At 37.7% G+C, this 8,282-nt stretch overlaps 1 pseudogene; it reads right to left on the bottom strand.

Annotated features, from left to right (window-relative positions):
- Positions 1-1,492: 1,492 nt before the first annotated feature.
- LOC118675199 lies at positions 1,493-2,442 on the bottom strand (annotated as a pseudogene).
- Positions 2,443-8,282: the final 5,840 nt, after the last annotated feature.

Below are 8,282 nucleotides of genomic sequence, written 5' to 3'. Positions count from 1 at the left end.
GACAGATGCAGAAGATAAAATCTTACAGCTGGGCTAATAGCCCAAGCTGCTGACATTGCTCCTATATCTTAACCTTGTCTGACCTGGTCGGAAACCAATCTGGGCAAGCTGCTCCCATAGTTTTGGGGAAACTATCTCTAGATAAAACAGTTTAATTGAAAATTCCAAAACTTCTTAAAATTCTATGATGGGATCATTATATCCTTGCCCAAAGTACCTAGAGCTGTTTTCTGCCACCCAAGGGATATTTATCTTGTACTGTGTTTTCTTCTCTTTTCTCAAAGGAGGATAAATGAGCTATTTAAAGAATTGTTACTTTTTAATTTTTTAAAATTTTGAGGAATTGTATTATAATTTACAAAAAATGCCTATTTTTGTGTCATTAAATTGCCACTCATTTTAAATATAAGAATATTGCCCTTTATGCCAGAATATGCAAGAAGTCATAAGTTAAATATAATCTTACACAAAATAAAATTAAAGCAGTTAGAGCATCTATTTTTATATACGATAAGATCAAAACAGATTATAACATCACAACCTCATCTTTCTAGCCTGTTTTCATTTTAAGGAAGCATATTTAATGACTATGGCATTTCATGTCAGTACACTGAAGTAAAATTGCAAATGTGAAAAAAATGAAATAATTCATTTGATAGAAGTTACTTGTTCCCCTGAGATTTGTCTCTATTCCTCCTGGCAAAGCCTCACCAATGAAAAGGTGTGATTTTCTAAAAAGTTCACGATGCTGTAAAAACTAACTCTGTCACAAAGGAGGTATTGCTATAATGTATCACAGTTTTCATCTTATGCTAAAATTAGAGAGATATGATTTAACAGCTTGAGGCATAGTTTTGTCTCAAAATAATCCACATTTATTTATTACAAACAAGGAGTTAAGAATTATTCCTTTAGTATGTGTAAGGATGAGATTCATATGCCTTCATACATAAATATGTAGTATTATTCTTATTCTTCTTTTCCTATATGTACATTATTTCAAAGCAATACTCAAGACTGGTTCAAGAAAATTAAGAAAAGTTAAATCTAGACTTTTCAATCACATTCATTAAAAAAACTACTTTATAAAGATTAATACAATTTTTTAGGAGTCTTAAGAACCACATTTATAAAATATTGCAATGAAAAAAAATACCATAAACAAATGTATAATTTATTTTTAGAGAAAATAACTAAAACTAAGGTTTTTCCAATAAAGGGGAGCAATAACAATAGGATATCATACCATAGTTACATGTTAATTACCACATTCTGTACAATGTGGATGTGCTTAACATGCATTCATAGACAATATGAACTTTTGCTACTTAAAAATCACAAATCCCTTGTCAATGCTGCAAATTTACAAATGTTGAAATAAATAAATTTTACTAGAAATAAGTAAATTTTAAAAACTGAAGCCTTTGACAATGTTTATAGATCAACCCAAATGTTAAGTAGAAATAGTACAGTAAGTAAATTGACATTACTATTAGTTTCCAATTACTTTCTTCATAATATGGCTATCTGATGTTACATTTGTGAAGATACTTCCTACAACCACATGGGTACCCCAGAGATTATGAGCAGCCAAGGTCATCAACAGAGAATCCCAAATGACAATAGAGTTCATCTGTTTCAAAGAGTGTTGTTTGTATATGGTCCAAAAAACACCAAACCAGATCATGGGTCAGTAAACTCAGCCCAATAGCCTTCAGCTCAAAGAGCATAGCATATTTCCTTAGCACCACTGATAAACCTGTCTAAGAGCATTTCTCTTTCATTTTCTACCTCCTCAGTCCACATAGTCATATAATTCTTAGTTTTCTGTGTTACAGTCAGAATCATTAGTTTGTTGGTGGCCATTTCTGGAAACTGATTAAAAATCTCTTCGTACCAATTTTGGACATGTTTGGATTACACACTCCACTTTGGCATTTTCAAAGTGAGTTTCTCATTGTTAATTTCTTGTTCAACAGGTGCATCATTACCCTGAAATTAATTCACATATTGTGCCATCACAAACTCATGTTTTCACTTCATAAAAGTTCTGCTAAAACATCAAGTAAAGTTTTATGAATCTGGCTTTTCTTTTGTGACATGGTCCCATTGAGATGACAATCAAAACCTATATTCCCAGGAAGCTGGAATCTCTGATCCTGGGGCCCAAATGGTCCCATTATTTCATCCGGCCACATTGTTCGAGAGCCTGGCTTGTGGGTTTAGCCCCAGGCTGGGGAGCTTACAAGAGGCAGCTAATGGATGTTTTTCTCTCTCTCTTTCTTTCTAAATATCAGGAGGTGCAGTGGCCACATGAGACTCATCAGAACCTGAAAATCCTGCAGTTGAAAAGGTTTTGGTACTGACAACCCTTTTAACTAAAGAGTAAAATCCTGGGAGATAGAAAACCAGTCTGTCTCTGTTACAGAGTACATTGGCCATTTCTAGTGGAGAGGGCAGACGCAAAATATCTTCCCATCCGTGAAGTTACTCCAGTCACTGCGGCCGCCTCCAGCTGTCCCAACCCTGATTTTTCCCGCCTCGAAGATGTCAGCGGCCACAGCCACTTTTTAATTTTTTAAGTTAAGTTCTGTATGAGAAGACAACACTGAAAGGAAAAAGTTTGAAAGCCAAGATTAAAGAACTGAAATTCTATTCACATCCAAAATATAGGTTTTATGGGTTTTGTGTATGTATGTGTGCAAATTTGTATGTATATCTATGTGATGAATGGTGTGTGTGTTTGTGTGTGTGTGTGTACCCACATATGTAAGAAAATGTCTGTGGACAGATGCCTGGATCAATGTCTACAGAGAGTAACAAGACAGCACCCATGACACCTTCCAACAGGTGCTAGACAATTCACAGATGTTTGGAGTGTAGAGTGGGGGACTATGATTTGTCAAAGCTCACAGACAGTTTTGCTGAAGGAATGTATCTGAACCATAATAATAAACGGTATGATCAGCTTCAAACTTGAGAATGATTCTGGAAAGTAATTTGAAGCATTTTGAAAAGAAAGTTATTAGATAAGTTAAATAGCATGAGAAGAAAATTATTCCATTAAAACAGAAGAATCCACAAAAGCACACCTAGACATGAAAAGCTGAACTGAGCATGATAGTGTACTGTTCAGTGCAGGGTAAGAGTCAAGACAGCCTTACTAATAAGTTATTTACATAGACTTAGAGTAGCAGTCAATGGAATAAATGTGTGCTCATATTCTTTTACTTAAACTTTCACAGAGAAAAAAAAATCACATGCCAATGCCACATAAAATTTAAAAATGACCCGTACTTCTTAATATTACTAAATATAAGTGCTCAAGAAAGACAGTGTTTTTCCTTATAATTATATTGGTGCATTGTTTTATCAAAATGCATTAAATACCCTTGCCCCAAATATAAATTCTGCTTTTGGTCTTTTATCTGCAGTTTTATTTTACAGTTTCAATTAGTTCAGTTCTGTGAACAAGTTGTCATCTGTTTTGATTATAGTAGCAGATCAAACACACTTTTTTATTTACCAAAGAAATAATAAGGTATATCACTTCTGGGCTCAAATAACTTCCAAAAAGCTCATCAAACACCAAGATCCATGTGCTCTGGCGCATCAGGCCACTGCTGTCTGAGTGAAAATTGACCTTTCACTGGGACAGACAAGTAGGAAGCACTTTAAGCCAATTTTAGTTAAAATTGGTTCCTTTAATATTTTACTAGCAAACTGCCATCTGCTTTGAAACTTGAACTTTACGACCTCACTTACATTTATTTGCTGATTTGTGATCTGAAGCCTTGAAGGTTGGTACCTACCACCATTGATGATGGTACTTAAAGAAAACAAAATACATTCCTCACTATCAAATTATAAGAAAGATACTTTTTAGTTATATGTGTTCTTTCTATGCACCCAAAAGAGTTCCTGCAGTTTGTTTCTTGAGAAGTTATTTGTACTCTTATGATGTATAAATATTTTTCACTATGAAGTTGAGAGATGTATTTTATAAATACAGATCTAAAAATTAAGAAGGAAAAAGACCTTCTAGACAAAAAATTAACCTAAGGCAATTTAAAAATATTACCTATACTAGAGGCCCAGTGCACAAAAATTTGTGCACTCAAGGGGGAAGGGGGGTCCCTCAGCCGTCCTATGCCCTTTCTCAGTCTGGGACCCCTCAGGAGATGACTAGCTGCTGGCTTAGGCCCTCTCCCCGGGGGATTGGGCCTAAGATGGCAATCAGACATCCCTCTGGCAGCCCGGCAGCCCTTGGGGGATGTCCACTTGCCAGTGGGGAGCAGGCCTAAGCTGCAGTCAGACATCCTTAGGACTGCTGAGGAGGCAAGAGAGGCTCCCACCACCACTGCTGTACTGGCAGCCATCAGCCTGGCTTGTGGCTGAGCAAAGCTCCTCCCATGTGAGAGCGCCCTGACCACCAGAGGGCAGCTCCTGCATTGAGCGTCTGCCCCTTGGTGGTCAGTGTGTGTCATAATGACGAGTCATTCCCAATCCTTCTGCTGTTAGGGTCAGTTTGCATATTACCCTTTTACTATATAGGATAGAGGCCTGGTGCATGGGTGGGGGCTGGCTGATTTGCCCTGAAGGGTGTCCCGGATCAGGGTGTGGGTCCCACTTGGGTGCCTGGCCAGCCTGGGTGAGGGGATGATGGCTGTTTGCACCTGGTCACACCCCCTTCAGGGTGGGGGTCCCCACTGGGGTGCCTGGCTAGTCTGGGTGAGGGACTGAGGGCTGTTTTCAGGCTGGTGGCTGACTGAAGCTCCCAACCTCTCCTTTTTTTTTTTTTATTCTGGGATTAATTTACCTTCTATGGACGTCACTGGAACTGAGAGCCGGCTTTAGCTCTGAGGCCCGGCTCCAGCTCTGAGACCTCGGCTGCTGAAAGCAGGTATCTGGGTTTGTTTGGCTTCTATAATTGAAACACTGTTGCAGCTTCAGCTCTGAGGCCCGGCTGGCTGAAAGCAGGTTTCTGGGGTTTGTTTAGCTTCTGTAATTGCAAAATTGTGTCTTAGAGTGCAGCTCAGAGGCTGGCAGCGGCAGGCGGGGAACCTTGGGTTCCTCCTTCACTGGAGCAAGCAAGCCTCCTGTTCGCTTCAGTTGCCTGGCTGCTGGCCGCCATCTTGGTTGGCAGTTAATTTGCATATTGCCCTGATTAGCCAATGGGAAGCGTGTCAGTGGTATGGTTAATTACCATGTTTGTCTATTATTAGATAGGATTATTTACTAATATATCATAAGCACTAATAACCTATCCTATTTTTTAAAGTCAACTTCAGAAAAAAGCCTAGATAGTCACAATTTAAGAACTACTAAACATATTTATTTGTGCCTTTGTTTTATTTAAGGAGATCTTTTATAAAACTTTATGATATTGTGTTATAATCTCAATTTAAAATACTTATAAATATAACTGTGATTTTTCAAGTCCCTTGAAATTTCACTTATTTTCATTCAAGTTTTACTGTATAGTGGATACTTCAACAATACTTGAGAAGATTAATTAAAATTAGCAAAAGCCCAGATTTGTGACTCTATTTACTTGTTTTCTCATCCACTCATCGGGTGCTATGTCAGGTACTATGTTAAGCCCTATACACACTACAGAAAACAACCTAACAGGATCTAAAAATCTACATCAAGGGAATGGCTATAGCTGTTGATCAAACAATTTACTTCTGAAATTAAAAATACAAAATTAGACCTAAATAATTTTGTAAAATATTTGGTACCACTACTTGAAAAAAATTTTATCTGTCTTCCATCTACCTCATTTAATGCTCTATAATCCTATATCATAAAACCTTAATATGAAATCAGCTGAATGGTGGAATGACCAGTGGAACAACCAGTCCCTGAGCACTGACCACCAGGGGGCAGATGCTCAATCCAGGAGTTGCCCCCTGGTGGTCAATGTGCTCCCACAGGGGGAGTGCTGCTCAGCCAGAGGCCAGGCTCATGACTGGTGAGTGCAGTAGCAGAGGCGGGAGCCTCTCCTGAATCCACAGCAGTGCTAAGGAACAGCGAGTTGAGTGGTAAGGAGCAGCGAGCAGGCGGGCAGTAAGGAACAAGGGGTCCCAGACTGCAAGAGGGATATCCAACTGTCAGGTGGATCAGACCTAAGCCAACAGGTAAACCTCCCCCAAGGGCTTCCAGGATGCAAGAGGGCGCAGGCCAGGCTAAGGGACCCCTTCCCCCAGTGCATGAGTTTCGTGCACTGAGCCTCTAGTTTGCTTATGCTTGTCTGCTGTCTGCACATCTAGATTGATTCCTCTTGGCACATGTAGACTTATATTGATTTCTCCACTCACCCTTGTCTAGTTTCTCTTATAACCAAAAGCATACAATTCAAGGTGTCTGCCAGGATTTAAGATGGCAGTTTGTAAACTTTAAGTAGATAGAGGGTACTGGGCTATGCTCTTTTCAAAAACTCTATTGCTATAATTTGGCACTAATTAGAAGATAAATAGATGATAGATAGAAGATGATAGATAGATAGATAGATAGATAGATAGATAGATAGATAGATAGATAGATAGATACAGACAGACATGAAAGTTTATGGTAAAAGACCCCAACTTCCAAAAAGAAAGGTCTGCTTTTTAAGGAACCAGACCAGAGTGTGTTCTTCAGTGTGACAACCCCAGGAGCCCAGAAAAAGAAAAAGAATAGTGGGATTAAAGCACATTGGACATGCCAATAAATGAGTGATAAATTATTAAAGCATGATTGGAAATATTGCCATTTCTCATAGCTGTCACTTTAAGTATAAAAGCAGCAGCACATTAAACTAGTTACTGCTTTTTCATAATTGAGACTTTAGCTTCTAGCTGTGCCCTGCAGCTTTTCATTAATCACTGGGACTAAAGTTCAAGCTCAGTGACAGCTTAGAAGGCATTAAATGGGCAAAGTATTTTCCAGGTACAGTTAGGTAAGGCCTTTTAGACCTATAATCCACAGCTAATTGTTTTTCAAAGTCTCTAAACACATTCAACTTCTGGCATTTCTTAGTGACAGAATTAGCTACAAACTGGTTTTCTTTTTATCTTCCCAGGCTTTCTCTCACTAAAATCTATTGAGAGGCCTATTGTTAGCGGCATAAAACAGGTGCAGAATGACTGGGATATGTAAAACTGTAACTGATACTTAACCAAGGAAACATTTATTAGATTGCCTCTGAAACAATACTTCCTGAATACTTATTCTAATCATACCATTTAATTTGTCATAAAAGAAACAAGACGGCATGAAACTTTGCACAGGCCAAGTTCACTTTTCTAAAGGAAAAAAGAAATCCATTAGATTTTTAAAAATAAATGGAGCTGAATCTTCACCCAACATTAAATAAGGATGTGGCTTGCCACACTTACACTTGAATGGCAAGATTCCCAGCATAAGCTTGCTGTTGCTTTGATTCACCATTTTCCCCTTTTTCTGCAAAGTGTTGTATATTAGATTTTAATGGATGTGCCAAAACATTCTTTTTTTTTTTTGTATAACAAATTATCAAGAGCATTGAGGTTCATTAATTATGTCATCTAATTGGATTGAGGCAGGTGCAAAATACCTTAGATGAAGTGGTCACTGGCAAGAAGGCCTAAGTGCAAGTTTTTCTATTAGAAACCAGCATGTCTCCAGACTCTTGGAATTACTTTGTACTTATTGATTAATGGCTATAATTTATTATAGTGCAGAAGATCTTGCATTGAGTTAAATGTGTGATTAATCAATTTTCCATCAAATTATGAACAGCAGACCAGTTGCCAGCAAGAAAATACCAAATGCATTTTCCCATGATGTAAATATATCAGGACTTCAGCTAATAACTGTCCATCAGTTGCTTAATATTCTCTGTCACACTGATAAATGTCAGATTCACAAATGGGCCACAGGTAGTAATGATGGAAAGACCACCATCATGTTTTATAGCTGCCCTTCTTATATAATGAAATACTCTGAATTCATCTCAAAACAATTTATTAATGCAAAATTCATTTCTGCCTTTAGCTTGAAATTCATCATGGCTAAGTCAACAATATTATATTAAACTAGTCACTTATATTGAGAAAAGAAAACCTTAGGCGAAAGAGAGATGAATTTTGGACTTCCTATGCACAGGAACTCATTTTTATTTTCATGTCAAAAATTCAGACATGTGACTCATTGTTGTCAGTTCTAATCTGCTTTTAAATATAGTGCATTTATGGAGTGGAAACACTACAGAGAACTGCTGATTGAAGAGGAAAATACATTTTGTTCAAAATGTTATA

This window comes from Myotis myotis, unplaced genomic scaffold, assembly GCF_014108235.1.
Source record: "Myotis myotis isolate mMyoMyo1 unplaced genomic scaffold, mMyoMyo1.p scaffold_m19_p_2, whole genome shotgun sequence".
Taxonomy (NCBI): Eukaryota; Metazoa; Chordata; class Mammalia; order Chiroptera; family Vespertilionidae; genus Myotis; species Myotis myotis.
The sequence above is the reverse complement of the archived record's forward strand: the minus strand, read 5'-3'. Positions and strand labels throughout refer to the sequence as shown.